At 46.3% G+C, this 17,693-nt stretch overlaps 1 protein-coding gene across 3 annotated transcripts in view; it reads left to right on the plus strand.

Annotated features, from left to right (window-relative positions):
* Positions 1-17,693, plus strand: part of LOC102918017 (ubiquitin carboxyl-terminal hydrolase 29-like) — a 228,616-nt gene that overhangs the window by 174,397 nt on the left and 36,526 nt on the right. For 2 of the 3 annotated variants that reach the window (XR_013050770.1, XM_042270748.2), the window contains exon 3: positions 17,443-17,568. The exons of the other annotated variant lie outside the window; for it this stretch is intronic. The gene's annotated coding sequence lies outside the window, so the exon portion shown is untranslated. The remainder of the gene's footprint in view (positions 1-17,442; positions 17,569-17,693) is intronic. 3 annotated transcript variants of the gene reach the window in all.

A 17,693-nucleotide genomic window follows, 5' to 3' on the forward strand; every position in this document is an offset into this window, starting at 1 on the left:
GCTTGCCAACGTGGGAGGAAAAGACTTACTGAAGAATCCCTCACTCTTGGTGACAGAGTGCTTGGTGACTAAGGCCATCTGGGAGGAGCTTCTGAGAGAGCTGTTCTTGATAGGCCACAGACATCTCTATTTAGATATATAATCCACATGTGGGTGTATGTGTTTGTATATGTACTTGTGTGTGTACTTGTATATAAGTATATGCGTATGTGCTTGTGTGTGTTTGTGTATGCATATAGGTGAGTACGTGTGTGTCTGCATGGATATATACGTGTGCATATGTGTGTGCGTGCTTATGTATATATATGCATACCTGTATGTATATGTGTATATGTGTGAGTTTACATATGTGTTTGTATGTGTGTATTTGTGTATATGTGTATGTATTTATGTGTATGTGTGCCTGTATACATGTGAATGTGTATATACATATATATGTGTGCATGTATATATATGCATGTGGATATATGAGTGTAAATCTGGGTTTACATGTATATTTATATATGTATCTGCATACATATATGTATCTGTACATGTGTTTATATGTGTTTGGGTATATGTGTATATATATGTATATGTGTATGTGTATGTATCTGTGTATGTATCTGTGTATGTATCTGTGTATGTATATGTGTATGTATCTGTGTATGTATCTGTGTATGTATATGTGTATGCATATGTGTATGTATATGTGTATGTGTATGTATATGTGTATGTGTATACATGTATATGGATGTATGTGTATGTTTGTGCATTTGTGCATGTGTATATATGTGTGTGCGCATATGTACATGTGTGTGTATATGTACATGTGTGTGTATATGTGGTGTGTGACACCATCGCAGGGGAGATGTGACAGATGTCTACTCACCCCAGATAGGGAACCAAGGGTAGGCCACAGTAGGGATACCACCAAAGCCCCATTTGGTGAACCCATGAGTTACCCTGGAGTTCCTCACAGGAGTCTGAGTGAGAGGTTAGCTACAGGAGCGGAAATGACTCCAGGACAGCTGCGCCATCAGAACCCACCCCAGGGTGAGGACAGCTCATTAAAGCTGGGCGCCTGGAGCACACGGCACAGCCCGCGGGCCGCCCAGCGGGTTGGAAGGTGTCCTTTCTGGGTCGCTCCGCTGGTCTCTTCTCCCTCTAGGCAGCTCAGCTGGCCTGAGAGTGTCTCTCAGCAGTCCCTACTGCTCGCACATGCTTGGGGGTCGGGGGGTGTCTAGTGAATCCAGTCGTTTTCAGTGACTTCTTGCTGTCTTTTAGTTGCTTACTTCCTGAGCCGAGCAAGCTTTCCCGCAGGATGGTGTTTTCCTTCCCCTTAGAACATTCTTGTGTCTTGAGGTGACTCCCTCCCTCCAGCGTGAAAGCTTTTTATTTTGGAGGAAACTCCTACACAATACCGTGTGTGTAGATGTGTGTGTTGTGGGTGTGCGTGTGTGTGCACGTGTGCGTGTGCGCGCAATAGGAAGCAGAAAGGAAACTCTCAGAGAGGAGAACGGCCCTGGCAGAAGAGGGCTGACTGAGGCAGGCAGGCAGAGTAACTAGAGAACGACTAGAAGCCGAGTGCAACGACATATGTATTAAAATACTGTGATGAAATCCATTATTTTGTGCAGTAACTTAAAAATAACAATAAAAAAGAAGGCCCCACCCAGGAGCCATTCTTGATACCAGAATCTGGTGGACCTTGGATTTTGTGTTTATTTTTGCCGTGTCTCGATAAAACACCCTCTAATTGTAGCCCCAAAGCCTGGGGGTTCTCTCCACCACAGGTCAGCTGGACTCCGTCTCCGACTTCAGGGAAACCTGTGCCTGCGTCCTAAGCCCACCATGGTGGGTGGGATCAATTGCCTCGAGGGGTGAGGGGCAAGCGGGCAGGCAGCCGGGCTGTCTCAGGCAATCCTCTCCCCCACCCCAACCCCCGCCCCTAATTCCGGTCAAGGCTGCTTCTCAGCATCGTTCCGTTCCCTGAAGGTGGGAGCTGCTGCTTTCACGGGTGACCAACTTCCCCCATGACCGTGATGATCGATCAACAACATTTCTGTCACCAACAGGTCTGCAGCTGCCGCCGGCCGCCGCTGAGTAGGGAGGTCAGCTCCGTCCCCTGCTGCCTGCTTGCCAGCAGAGGCCCCAGGCCGGTCAAAAGCAGTTTGACATACCACAGCAGCCAACACAGCTGTTGAGGGGGATTAGCTGTAGGGAAAACTGATCCAGTGACAAATGGTTTAGGTATGTCCGCCCCTGGGAAACGTGATCTTCAAGGTTTGCACTATAGAACTTGTTTGTTTCAAAAGATGAGGAACACGTTTGTTGTCTGTGTCTCCAGAGAAATCACAACGTTGACAGCTCTTTGGATAGACCCAAGGAGACAGAGTACAAAAAAAAAAAAAAAAAAAAAAAAAAAAAAAACCAATTACACGTAGGCTGCGCTCATAATCAACAAATGGTGGTTTGGGAATTGCCATGTGAAGATTCCTCTCGGCAGCCTGCTCAGAATGTACGTCTGGTGAATTCTGAGATGTCACAGTCATCACCCACAATTACTATGTAATAAAAACACTTCCCCAAAGGAAGATATCCGTGAGCACGGCTCCTCACGGGAGAGAGCCTGCAGCCGCAGGAGCCCAAGATGTAATCACAAGTTTATCAATATTTCATTTTCTTTGCACGAAGCTGATAAGCATTCATAGCCCTGGGTGTGATGGGAATTTATCGAGATTTACATCTTTCAACTTTCTTTCTAGAAGACAGCGAGGTTTTGCAATAAGGGAATAAGCGCCAGCAAGATGGCTCCGAGATAAAAACGCTTGCTGTGCAAGCCTGTGACCTGAGTTTGATCCCCGGGTTCTACAGAGGAAGGAGAGAACTGAGTCCCCGAAACTGTCCTTCCACTGGAAAGTGGTGGGCTTACCAGGGGCTACGCTTCTCAGTCTAACCGACTGTCCCTCTCCCAGCGAATATTAATTGCCAATAGCTCTTTAACTAGCAGTGGGCCTCGATGCCCACCTCCCTTCTCTAAGAATATTTGGTACAAATATGCACAAAATGGACTTGATGGGTTTAAAAATAAAGAAGGACACAAAGTTGGGTGGGTAAGGAAGGAAGGCTGGATCTGGGAGGAATTGGGGGAGGAGGTGATATGGTCAAAATGTGTCCTACAAAATTCCCAAGAAATCAGTAAAATATATATTAGAGACAAAACAAAATTGCTCTCTAATCTCTTCATGCATGCCAGGGAACATGTGCATTCGTAGACAGACAGACAGACAGACACAGACACACACACACACAGACACACACACACAGACACACACACGGGGTGGGGGAGCTTTACATAAACACACAAAAATACAACAAATAAAAAACAGGGCTCACAAGATGGCTCAGCAGCAAAGGCACTGGCCTCCAAGCCTGGTGACCTGAATTACATCTCCAGAGCATGCATAGTGAGTGGAAAGAGAGAAGCGACTCCCCGCATTAAACCTCTGACCTCTATACATTCACCATGACACGTACACACACAAATGAGGAAGTGTGATTTTTAAAAAACCTTTCAAGTGAGTTGGAGAGATGACTCAGTAGTTAAGAGCATTGGCTGCTCTTCCAGGGGACCCAGGTCCAGTTTCTAGCACCCGCAACTACCCGTGACTTCAGTCCAGGGGACCTGACACCTTCTTCCAACCTCTGTGAGCACCAGGCACACACGTGGTGCTCAGACACACACGCAGGCAAGGCACCCCTATGCATAAAATGAAAAATCTTAAGTTAATTTTTAAAAACAGGAGAATAGGGTGGTTGTATTCACAGTTTAGAAATAGGACTTTGTTCTCCATCTGTGAAGGGGACGATTTTGACATTGAAGTTGAGGACACACCAGAGTATAGAAAATAGCCAAGTGTTGGCCGGGCGGTAGTGGCGCACACTTTTAATCCCAGCACTCGGGAGGCAGAGGCAGGCGGATCTCTGTGAGTTTAAGGCCAGCCTGGGCTACAAAGTGAGATCCAGGACAGGCTCCAAAAGCTAGACAGAGAACCCTTGTCTTGAAAAAACAAAGAAAGAAAAAGAAAGAAAAAGAAAGAAAAAGAAGAAAGAAAAGAGAAAAAGCAGCAGGCACCCTTAACCACTGAGCTCTCAATCCCTCCAGCTCTCAGTCATTTTATTTTTAACTTGGCGTACGAAATCATAGATTTCACGTAGTAGATCTTGCCTGTAACTTCAGAACCCAGGAGGCTGAAGCAAGAAAGATCATCATGGGTTTAAGGACATCTTAGATAAGATACCTCAGGACAGTCCGGGCTACAAGATGAGATCTTATCCCCCCCAAAGAATGAAATAAATAAAAGCCTAGGTTTCGTTCCATGTTCATACATGTGCCATTGTGTGTTGTTCATGTTCTTCCATCACGGCCCCAGTCCCCAGTCCCTCCTGGCGATCTCTTTTCTCCGTCTACTGTCTTCAACATGATGAGATTTCCTTCCACGTCTGAGAGAGAACATATAATATTTGTCTTTCTGAGTCAGGCTTATTTGTTTAACGTGATGAGCTCCAGCTATTTTCCTGCAAATGATACAATTTTATTCTGCTTTGTGACCGAAGAATACTTCGCTGTGGGGGGCAGAGTGCAGGCACAGGCCGCCTGCGCGCCACACGTTCCTTATCCATTCATCTGCTAATGGACAGCTAAATTAGTTCTATAATTTAGCCATTGTAAATAACACGGCAATAAGCATGAATGACCAGCCCTCCCAATTTACCTTAATCACCTCTATCACGGCTCTATCTCAGGGCTGGCAAAATGGCTCAGCAGACAAAGGCACTTGTTGCCAAGTCTGACGACCGACCCAAGCTCAGTGACCCAGGACCCACGTGGTAGAAACAGAAAACTAACTCTCCTAAGTTTCCTTCTGACCAGCCACACCTACGCTGTGCCATGCCTGAAGCAACACACACACACACACACACACACACACACACACACACACACAAATGCATAAATAAACAAATGTATGCTTGCTTGTTTGTTTGTTTTGAAGCCCCTGTCTCCAGGGTTGGAGACAACACCACCGTTCAGCCATAGAGCTCTTACCTGGAATCCACTAGTGAGCGAGGCCTTAGGCTCAGCCTCCTGCGTTGCTAAAACAAAAGGAGACTGTTGACAGCTGGGCATGGCAATGGTGGTGGTCATGCTTGCAATTCCAGCATTCAGAAGGCTGAAGCAAGAGAACTGCCGTGATTTCAAGGCCTCTTCGAGCCACATTGCAAGACCTTGTCTTGGCAAGAAATCCGGGCCAGCGAGATCGGCACTCGCCACCAAGCCTGCCCACCCAAGTTCCATCTACACCTTGTGGTGGAAGAGAACAGACTCCCTCAGATTGTCCTCTGACTTTCACATGCACACCATGGCACATTCAGGCCCTGACATTTTCACACACACACATAAATAAATGGGGACATTTTAAATAAAATAAATAAACATCCCCTTTTCAAACGCATCCGGGGGCACTGAGCATTAAGTCTTCAGTGTATGAGATTGTGAGACACTCAACTGGGCTTTCACAATCCCAGAGTTGGGGGGAAAGCCAGGAAGCTGTGAACGGAGCCTGTAGTTTGGTAGGAGCCTGCAGGACTGGGAGACAGACACACCCAAGGCCTTAGTCAGTAGCCTGGATTTTGCCCCAGGTGTGGAAGAGAGACCCAGTTGACAACAGTCAGTTCCAACTTGTGTCCAAGCATGGTGGCTCTGGCTGCCATTGACATTGGGTGGCAAGGGAAGCCCATGGAGGTTGTATGGGATCCCAAGCCTGGAAAAACAGCAGACAGCTGGCTGGCTTCACGATCCTGGAGGACCTGGGCAGAGTGGAAGGAGGTTTGCTTTCAAGCCTGCTAGTGTGGGAACCTTTATTTCTGACTCCCCCAAGGAGACGAGACACAACACGCAAGAGATTAGACCCCAGACTGTCCCCCTGTCCTCTCCCACGGGAAAGAGACAGAATCTCCAGTCACAAAGTTCTTGGCTTCTCTGCTGCTGCCAATCACTTTCTTTCCCATTTGCGGGTTTAAGAATGAGCACGGGTGCCCTCTGCTGGCCGTTGGCTCCCCAGTGTAACAACTTGAGCCCACTGTGGCTACACAGCACCAAGCCTCCCCTCTGCCCCCTTCCTTTCTTGCTCCCATCCAGGCTATCTATATCGAGGGCCTACTATGTGCCACATATTGTTGAGATGAATAAGGTAGCTTCCATATGCACACAGAAATTCACTTACATTGAGCAAGTGTGAGGGATTGTATACAAACAAACAAACGTGAGTTAAAGCACAGTCTAGTAATTTGAGGGAAATGATGTTCAGGATACGACTGGGATGGATGAAACAAGCATAGAAGGTCCTATAAACATAACACCTTTTTTTCTTTAAAAATAAAAAGAGTATGTTTAGTGTGTGTGTGTGCACGCACACACGCGTGTGAGCATACCATAATATACACGTGAAACTCAAGGGACAAGTCACAGGAGTTGGTTCTCTCCTTCCACTATGTGGGTCCTAGAGATTGAACTCTGGCTGTCAGTCTTGGTGGCAAGTGCCTTTACATGCGGAGCCCTCTTGCTGGCCCCAGGAACATGTTACTGAGGTATAAGCCAGGATCCATAGGTTGAACAAGCCACAATTTCCGGGGTGAGGACAGATTAGAGGCCACCATAACCAGCCAGGCTGCAGCCATATGCTGGAGAGCTTTATTTGGGTGCCCCCTCAAACCCCACAGACTTCAAGCCTCCGCTGCGTAACAGATGAGACGTTCAGAGGAGTGCAAACCGCTGGCCTCTGGATCCTTGGTTCAGTACGCTCAAACCTTTGCAGACTCCCCACTGGGAATCCAGGCTGGCACCCCCTCCCACACACAGACACAGACACAGACACAGACACACACACACACACACACACACACACACACACACACACACCACACACACACACACTTGTGCACATACAAATCTAAGTGCAGAGCCTACAATACTCCAGGCTCTGCTCCTCTCCCTGGTCCTGTGGCAGCCCCCTCCTCTTCTCTGTCTGCCTGTGGTTTCCATAGAAACAGAGATGGCCAGATGAGAGCTCTGAAGGAGACAGAGCCCGAGACTCCTGCCTCAGACTTTTATATAATTAAAATGAATCATCAGATGAGGCCTCTGCAGAAAGGCAGGGAGAGGAAAGGTCTGTGTGGGGTCGCCGCCATCCCAGGCAGAAATCTCAAGCTGCCTCAAAACACCAGCGACATCAATGCTATTTGTTCTTCTCTTTATCCATTCATGATTAGGCCAATTATCTGTCCCCATACACTCAATAACTATGAGCAAATAACAGAAATAATTTCGTTCTTATTACCGAGACAGGGTCTTGCTATAATGGCCCACGCTGGCCTCAAACACATGGCAATTTTCCTGCTACAGCTTTCTTTGTACTAGGACGACAGTAATGTGTCACCATGGCTGGTGAAGACAGTAATACTAGTTTTTATGTGTGTGTATATATACATTATATATATTATTCGTATATGTATGTATTTAATGCACCATAGAAAGCATATGGGAGTCAGAAGACAACTTGTGGGAATCAGTTCTCTCCTTCTACCATGGGGACCAAACTCAGTTCAGTAGCCTTGGTGGCAAGCACCTTTACCTGCCATGCCATCACGCCAGCCCAGTTATATTAATTTATGTTTTTTTCCCAGCTGCTGGTATTGTCATAGGGACACAGTGTGGATGAAGGGAAATCCCACAATGTCTCGGTAAAGACGCTTGCTTCGTACATGAGGTGACCACACAAAATTACACACGGCAATCAGTACTAGTATGATAGCAGGCATGAAGCCCTGGGTTCAGTTGTTAACGCTGCCCAAGTCATGAATGGCAGCACACACCTGTGATCCCAAGACTAGCCACGGAGAAGCAGGGAGATCAGGAATTCACAGTCATCCTCAGCTACATAGCCTGAGACCCTGCATCAGAGAGAAAGAAAGAGAGAGAGAGAGAGAAAGAAAGAAAAGAAAGAAGGAAGGAGAGAGAGAGAGACAGAGACAGAGACAGAGACAGAGACAGAGAGGTTGAGGATGAGGCAAGATGGCCCCATTGGTAAAGGCGCTCACCACCCAGCCTGCTGACCAAGATCCCAGGACCCACATGATGGAAGCAGAGAACTGACACACAGAAGTTGTCCTCTGTCCTCCACGCCTGTGCCATGTCATTTGCGAGCATGCACACACATAAACAGATGCAACTGAAAATGTCTGTATGGACATGCTGGGTATTCCAAATTATATAACCTACAGCATTTCAGGGGGCCTCATGGACATCTGAACGGGAGATGTTTGCTTTGCCCTTCCCCGTGTTCGGGAACACTGGAGCAAGGTCCTTCATCCAGTCAGTTACACTGGCTCAGATTTCTCTTCCCACTTCATGGGTGCTTTGCAAGGGCTCTGGGTGTAGACTACTGTTTCTCAACCTGTGGGCCGCAAACCCTCTGATAAAACCTCTATCTCCAAAAATACTTGCATTACAATTCATAACAATGGCAAGATTACCATTATGAAGCGACAATGAAAATAATTTTATGCTCAAGGGCGTTGCTACAATATGAGGAACGGTATTAAAGGGCAGCAGTATTAGGGAGGTTGAGACCCGCTGGTATAAACAAAGAAGCGCCCCTCCTGCTTGAATTCTGAATTCTGGGTCTCAGCTTCCTGCACCTTACCCAGCCGTTGCTCGTCCATGTTGTGTCCTCCCCACAGACTCTGTCACTTTCCCATCCCACTCTACCTCTCAAGCCATAGACTCCATCCCTGCAGACTCAAGTAGGTTTGCCTCAAAAACATTCAGAAGCCAGATATAGTAGTAGCTCACACCTTTAACCCCAGGGAGGCAGAGACAAGCAAATCGCTGTGAGTTCAAAACCAGCCTTGTCTACAGAGCAAGTTCAAGGCCAATTAGGACTACAGAGTGATACCCTGCCTCCATAAACAAACAAGCAAACAAAAACAACTAAGTATCACATCTGGACTGAAAGCACAGATTATTTTGAGAACTCAGAATTTCCCCTACACAGTGTAATTACTACTTCACAGCACTGGCATGGTATTAGGTATTAGACTTAATGTAGAGCTGACAATATATATATGCGGGTGACAAGTAGACTTGATAACTCAAGGCACTTGCTTCCAAGCCTCATAAACTGAGTTCATTCTCCAGGTCTCAATATCATGGGAGGAGAGAAGAAACTCCTGAGAGCTGTCCTCTGACCTCCATGTGTGTCCCATGGCACATGCACATCCTCCACCCCCCCAACAGACAGTACACATACACATACACATACAGATACAATAAATAAATGGAATAAAGAAGTGTGTGTAGAAGTTACATGCCAACACTGCCATTTTATATGAGGGACTTGAGTGTGTGTGGATTTAAGCATACTCAGGAATCTTAGAACAGATCCTTCATGGATCCCGAGGTGTGACTATACACATAAAATACCTACTGTGTGCCAAGCATTGCAATGAACTAGGAATACAGGGAGACCAAGAGAAAAATCTTCATCCTGATGCTATGACTTCATTCTGCAGTGAGCAGGAAGCAATCAGACAGACAGGCAGACAGGCAGAGATAGACACAGAAACAGAGAGCCAGGGAGAAAGACAGAGACAGGGAGATGAGGGAACTTCAGACCACAGGACAGCTTGTGTAGCAAAAAAAAAAAAATAAAATAAAGCAGGCTGTTAGGTGGAGGGCAAAGGCGGGGTGGGCGTTATGGCTTCTCTGGTCTGGAGAGCAGCCTGGGAATCTGCATTTTCATTCTCATCCCTCCGTGAGGGATGATAATCTTAGCTGTCGCTCTGAGGGAATCTGGAGTCAACAGAGAGGCAAGATGCTGAGCACACATGTGGGAGATTTTCTTGATCAGGTCATTTAAATTAGGAAGACCCATCACCTTCCATGGCAGCCAGATACGAGGGAGGTCCCGGGGGGAAGCGTGGCTTTCTGCCTCATGCCTTTGGGTTTGCTGTTGAGCTTGTCTACATTGTTGGCAAGTTGGTCTAGCCTCGTCACTACTTTCGTTACCTTCAACCCTGCACTGATACCATAATCCAGGTTCTGTGCCCTTCCAATGTGGACTGAAGACCCGGGGCTCTCCAGGAATCCTGCAGGCCCTCGGGACTGGATTAGGCCAGCTGAGGCATCCAGCCTCCTGTTTGCAGACAGTCATTGTAGACTGTCCAGGTTGTACTGTGTAACCAATCAGATAAAGTCCCTCTTGGTATGTTTTTTTTTTCCTATCAGGTCTCTTACTGAACCCTGACTAATAACTGCCCCCCATCCCATTCTAGTGTCTATGCAGTCTGGAAAACACTTTTTTACTTATTCTGGCCATACTACGACAGGTATAGGGTTAAGTGATTTGCAAGCAGCACCTATTATAATCCTTGCCATAATCCAGAGATATATGTTCTCCATTTTTAGAAAAGAAAACAGAGAATCAGAAAACAAAAACAAAAACCCGCTGATCCATGACCTCACATTTTTGTCTATTATTCCCCAAACCAAAATACTACTGGGAATTATTGGTATGGCTGATTGGGATTCTAACACACAATATAGTCTGGAAAGTTCTATCCCCCGTATCTCTCAGCCTCATCCCTATCAGCTTCAGTTGCCATAGCAACTGGCAGAGCCTTCCTGCATTGCTAATACCAGAGGATGCTCCTAAGGACCAAAGCAGAGTAATGGATGCCAGAGAAGCTGAGCTTGGGGGAAATCATGGGTTTGCTGCTCCCCTACCTGGGTTTCTGATCTGAAATAGATATAGCTATAATATAAATACAGATCTGCATGTAATTGTAGATACAGAAGTAGATGCAGGTAGATAGATGTGCACAAACATATGTGTGTATATTCTCTCTCATAATACATGTATACATAGATTTACTATGTATGAGTATCTGGCAGTGTTACATTCTTTGGAAAATAATATATTATTTTCCAAAAGATAAGACATGGTGTGGCATGCCAGAGGTCCTTCAAGTAGATATCAGGGACTTTATAAGGAGGAGGAAGGAAAACATTAATATAGCAGGGATTCTGTTAGGAAGCCAAGAGTCTCTAAGCCTATACTTTCACCAAATTTACATCTCAACTGTTCTCTTGGACAATTGCAGAGTTCAACTCTAACACCCTGCTGTCTGCCAGGACCCAAAGTTAGCAAATCAGGTGAAGTCCTGGCATAGTGGGAGGGAGAGGCGCGTGTATGAACAATAGGAGAAAAGAGACTCCTTGTCCACGTCTCACTCCCCAGATGAACCGTGAGGAGAGAGGCATTTTCCTCTGTCCCTTGTTGACTTTTAAGGCTCTGCCCTCTACCCAGCACCAATACTTGATTCTTCAAGTAGCCGTTAAAATATGTGTGTGTGCACCGGAGAAATGACTCTGGCCGGGTGGTGGTGGCGCACGCCTTTAATCCCAGCCCTCGGAAGGCAGAGCCAGGCGGATCTCTGTGAGTTCGAGGCCAGCCTGGGCTACAGAGTGAGTTCCAGAACAGGCACCGAAACTACACAGAGAAACTCTGTCTCGAAAAACCAAAAAAAGAAAAAATGAAAAAAAGAAATGACTCTGTGGATAAAGTGCTTGTTTGCCCCACAAGACCTGGGTTTGGATCTCCAGAATCCACATAAAACTGGGCACACTAGCATGTTTCTATCATCCTGGTGCTTCTACTGTGAGACTGGAGGCAGAGGCAGGAGAATCCCCAGGAGTTCGTGGGTCAGCTAGCCTAGTGTATGCAGTAGCAAATAAGCAACCCTATCCCAAACAACGGAAGACAAAAACAAACACTCCAAGTTGCCATCTGGCTTCTACACGCATGAGCATATCCATGCACATATGAAGACGCATAGGTACACACACAAAAGAAAAATACGCAGGTGTTTCTCAACTGATGAGTTAACTTTAAGTTTTTAAAAATTTCTAGCTGTGTAGTGGTGGCGCACGCCTTTAGTCCCAGCACTCAGGAGGCAGAGGCAGGAGGATCTCGGTGAGTTTGAGGTCAGCCTGGTCTACAGAGTGAGTTCCAGACAGTCAGGGCTGCACAGAGAAACCCTGTCTCGAAAATTTTTTTTAAAAAAATTCTTTCTAAGATGTATTTATTTTGTTTTATGTATGTGAGTGCTTGCCCGTATGTATTTAAGTGTATCACATCGGTGCAGTATCCACAGAGGCCAGATGAGGGCACTAGATACCCTGAAGCTGGAGTTAGAAGCAGCTGGAAGACGACTCCTAGTGCTGGGAACCAAACCAAATCCTCTGCAAGAGCAGCACATAAATGTTCTTAGGTATCTCTCTCCGTAGGTCTTTCGAGTAAGCTGAGCTAGCTCTGCAGGCCCAGCTGTAAATGTGTTTTTCTTCGCTATGACATAAACGCTACACATTTCTGTAGTAATGATACTTAGAATTTTGACTTTGTTTTTTTTTTTTTTTTAGTGGCTGTTAATATGCACCATGATGTTCTGGCAATGCTAGGCTATGGCAGTGAGTTAAAATTCCCGCTCAGTCATACAACTAAGTGAGAAGGAACAGATAGGGTGTAACAATGTGTGTGTGCGTTGGGGGGGGGGGTGTTTTGAGGAAGGGGCCTAGGATTTTGTGCATGCTGGGAAGATATTCTACCACCCAGCTACCCAACCCCAGACCACCAACACTTTTTTTTTTTTGACGCCGAATTTTGTACCTTCACTAGCTAGCCTGTCTACGAAGTGCATGCACAAGGCATTCGGCACCTTGTTATAAAATCGGCTTCCTGAGAGGGGAGTTCTGCGGAGCTGCAGGATGATGAAGTGTTCTGAGCATGTGGACTAGCATGAGAAAGGTTGAACAGGTTAGCTGTATTCACCTGATTTCTCGTGTGGGGAGGAGCAGCGTATACGTGTGCCTATGCAGGCACGGAGGCCAGAGGTGGCGGGGCGTTGGCTCTCCCGTGTGTCGCTCTCTGCTCCGTTCTTTTGAGACAGAGTGTCTTGCTCAGCCTGGAGCTTGCTGGTTTTTGTCTAGGCTGCCTGACCAGCAAGCCTCAGCAATCCTCCTGTCTCTGCCCCCCAGTGCTGGGGTTACAGACAAGTGGGGACCCCCTTCAGCTTTTTACATGTGTCCTGGGGCCATTCTTACACAGCAAGTGCTCTTTCCCATTAGGCCATCTCTCCAGACTCTCTCTCTCTCTTTTTTAAAGGTTTATTTATTATGCATACAGTGTTCTGTCTGCATGTATCCCTGCACACCAGAAGAGGGCACCAGATCTCATTACAGATGGCTGTGAGCCTCCATGTCGGTGCTGGGAATTGAACTCAGGACCTCTGGAAGAGCAGCCGGCGCTCTTAACCTCTGAGTCATCTCTCTGGTTCCTTTTTGTGGTTTTTCAAGACAGGGTTTCTCTGTGTAGCCCTGGCTATCCTGGAACTGGCTCTGTAGACCAGGTTGGCCTCAAGCTCAGAGGTCTGCCTGCCTCTGCCTCTGGGAGTACTGGGATTAAAGGCTTACATTGCCACCTCCCAGCTCTCTCCAGACTCTCTCTTTTTTAAACTTTATTTATTTATTTTTTATGTGCATTGGTGTTCTGCCTGCATGTATGTCTGAGCGAGGGTGGTGAATCCCCTAGAACTGAAGTCACAGACAGTTGTGGGCTGCTATGTGGGTACTAAGAATTGAACCTAGGTCCTCTAAAAAAACAGCCAGTGCTCTTAACTATTGTTCGAATCTTAGATGGTCTTTTAATTAAAAATTAGGTCCTCTAGAAAAACAGCCAGTGCTCTTAACTATTGTTCGAATCTTAGATGGTCTTTTAATTAAAAAACCCAGAGCCAGATATCAGGGTAAAAGCTGAAAGATCAGAGAAGCAGAACAGCCAGCTACGAGTTCTTACCTCTAAGAAATCCTCAGCCTAAAGAGAGTGAGTTCCTGTTTTCTCACCCCTTATATAACCTTCTCTGCCCAGACATCACTTCCTGGGATTAAAGGTGTGTGCTACCACTACCTGCTTTCCAGTTTCCAGTGTGGCCTTGAACTTGCAGAGATCCAGACTGATCCCTGCCTCCCAGTGATAGGATTAAAGGTGTGTGCTACCACTGCCTGACCTCTATGTCTAATCTAGTGGCTGACTCTGTCCTCTGATCCCCAGGCAAGTTTATTAGGATACGCACGCAATATATCACCACACTTAACCACCGAGCCAACTCTCCAGCCCCTCTCTCCAGACCCTTAAATGCACATTTTCAATGTAAAATGTTTGGGACACATGATGGGGTTATCATGATGTCAACCCACCAGAAATTGAAAAGCATCCTATTACGTACGTGTCTTCAATTATTCTAGATACTGGGAATGCTGGGTAACCATCACAGACAAGGGCCAAAGACGTGGCTCAAAGTGTAAAAGCACTTACTTTGGGCACCTGATAATCTGAGTTTGATCCCTGGAATAGTGGAGGGTGAGGACTGACTCCCGAGAGATGTCTGCTGACCACACACACACACACACACACACACACACACACACACACACACACGTATTGGTGAAATTAAGGCCACTCCTCGTAGTTAAAAGGAAGATTTATTTAGTGGGTAACTTACAAAAAAGGGATAGGTAGGTCGTGGGGTCTGGGGAAGGTATATCGAAGTCCAGCGGTGTTCTCTGGAGCTCTGCTCGGTCAACCTCCACCATCTAGGGTCCAGGAAAAGAGAGCACGCTGGCCCATCCAGATCTCAGGTCTCTCGGCGCCTCCCTTGGCCCCCGCCTCGTAGGCGTGACAGTTGTCAAAGCCTCAATGGGGGTTGGAACTTCCAGATCAAAGCTGGAATGGCTACCCACTACACACACACACACACACACACACACACACGCATGCACACATATGACGTGGCCACATATACCATGCCCATGCACACACAGGAAAAATACATAAATATTTTTAACAGCAAACAAGTCCTTACTATTGTTCATAGAATCTTCACCATGACCCAGAGATGCATAAAGCAAATATATAAGAGATAGGAAAATGTCTTTAGAAGCCTGTGATGAAATGTAATCAGTACACAAATGTACACTGTGAGTGTAATTTTGAATATTCAGTAGCTGCACTTAAAAAGATAGAAGGAGGTTTGGGAAAGTGGTTCAGCAGTTAAATCACTTGCCATGAGGGCATGGGGACCAGAATCTGGATCCCCAGAACACATGTAAATGCTGGGTGAGCATGGCAGCTCACTTGTAATTCCAGATCACCACAGCGAGGAGCTAGCAAAACCAGTCATGTCTTCACACTCTGGAGTTGATTGACAGACCTTGCTTTATTGCATAAGGTAGCAGAATGGTGGAGGATAATACCCAACATCAGCCTTGGGCTTCCACACAAAGACAGACAGACAGACAGACAGACAGACAGACAGACAGACAGACAGACACACACACACACACACACACACACACACACACGGTATGGTCTGGCATGGTAGTGCACACCTTTAAAATATGATCACTCAGGAGGCAGAGGCAGGCAGATCTCTGTGAGTTTGTGGCCAGCCTGGTCTACAAGAGTGAGTTCCAGGACAGCCAGGGCTACATGGAGAAACCCTGTCTTCAAAACCAAAACCAAAACCAAAACCAACAAACAAAAACCGAGGAGATTTCAGTCTGCCTGAGTTAATGAGCAGTTGTGGGGCCTGGAATACAATGTTGGGGTTCAGAATGTGCTTAGCCTGCCTCGGGCCCTGGATTCTCTTCCTAGTGCAATGGGAATGGTATAAAACTGGAGTTCCTAGGGGAAAGGCTGGTGGACAGGCCACAGCTTTGTGGTTGGAGAGAGCTGGAATGCTGCAGATACACAGCTGAAATTATTTTGGACCATCTTAATTCTCTTAATAGCCACTCACTGCCTACCTCCATTGCCATCCTTTCAACTATCAGGTAAAGTCTTTGGAACGCATCATGTAACAGAACCCTAGCTTCCACTGGCCCCAAAGCTGCGAGTGTTACTTGAAAGCATCCCAAACCTAGGGCAGAGTTTTCCCTGGTTTGTCCTAATCTATCTGCCTGGTGTTCCCATTAACAAACGTGGTCTTACGGTTTTCATTTGCCGTGTGGCACACCACTCACATACGCATCAATTAAGGTAAATATTTAAAAATAGATATAATGTATGTATAGCTAGATAGATATGGATGTGGAACAGAGATGCAGACACAGATGTTTGTGATGTGACACTCTGTGCATCCAGTCTAATGACAAATGATAAATGTTTATCCCCCATTACCCTGATCCGCATCTAGATCCGGTTTTTGCAACCACATCTTGGTGCATGAAATATTTCAATCTCTGAAGCTCCCGCTGCCCTATCCTCACCCTGCTTGACCACCCACTCCTTCCTCCCTACAAGTGGTTTCCATGGTGACCTTCTCTGGTTGCTAGCAAGGTTGAGTACCCTGCGGAGTGGTGGTGGGGGGGGGGGAGGAAGGCTTCTTGTCAAGGGCAGAGTGGATTGAGAGTGGGTGGGGAGACTCAAAAAGGGTTAAATCCTGCGGCAGGAGGACACAAAGGGGTGAGGAGGGATGATGTTTTGGGGTGCCTGGCAGAGTGGGAAGGGAGAGTTGGTATGCATGTGGCCAAGGTTCATTGTTTCCTTGTATGAAATTATCAAAGAATAAATAAAAGACTTTCTATTTAAAAAAAATAATAACCAAAACAATAAGTCCTTCAGTCCCTTTCTGCTGCCCCTTTATTGGTCCACTCAAGCCCTTGGCACTTACTAAAGACCTCTAGGTCATTTCTGAATTAGAGGGGGGCAAAAATCTAGCCAGGCAGGCTGCTGGCTCAGATGAAAGTCATGGGTTCTTGGTGGGCAGCTGCCGCAGGTGCGGGAGAAAGCCTCATTATGTTGTCTCCATGTTCACCATTCAGTACATTTTGTCCTTCCTTTTTTTGTGTGTGTGGCTGATGGAGGACTTCCTTTATGTGCCAAGGAGGTTATTAGGCACTTGAATGCAATTTCAAAACCTCTTTGCTATAAGAAATGAAACACCGCTCTGCAAAAGGAGTCCAATAGCTCTCCCAGAGAATAAAAAGCGTGAGAGTTCTATTTATTCCTGTTTCAAAAGACATCAGGCTCTTTTGTATTTCCCCATATTTTCTGGGATTTTGGGGGGGGAGGTTGGGAAGACTTATCAATTGTTGAGAGTAGGGTATTGAAGTCCCCCTACTGCTTTTGGACTAGGGCTTATCTATGGCTTTGCATCTAATAGCATTTGTTTTATAAAATTGGGTGCACCTGTGTTCGGGATGCATGTGTTTAGAATGTTAATGGCCCTGTGATGGATTGTTCCCTTAATCAGTCTTAAGTGACCCTCTTTATCTTTTCTCTCTAGCTTTGATATCGGCTCTTGTTTTGGTGCAACCCACGAGTTCCCCAACCACCTGGAAGAACTAACAGGAAGTGGACAAAAGCAAAGACACAACCCCAGCTTAACGACTCGAACGATACTTCTTCCATGGTCAGCACTGGGTGAGGGCAATGGTGGGCGTAGGTTGTCTGGAACTGTGAGTTCAGAAACCAATGGCATCGGGATGCTGTAATTGTTTCCTTGTATGAAAATTGTCAAAGAATAAATAAAAGATA

This window comes from Peromyscus maniculatus, chromosome 1 (assembly GCF_049852395.1).
Source record: "Peromyscus maniculatus bairdii isolate BWxNUB_F1_BW_parent chromosome 1, HU_Pman_BW_mat_3.1, whole genome shotgun sequence".
NCBI lineage: Eukaryota > Metazoa > Chordata > Mammalia > Rodentia > Cricetidae > Peromyscus > Peromyscus maniculatus.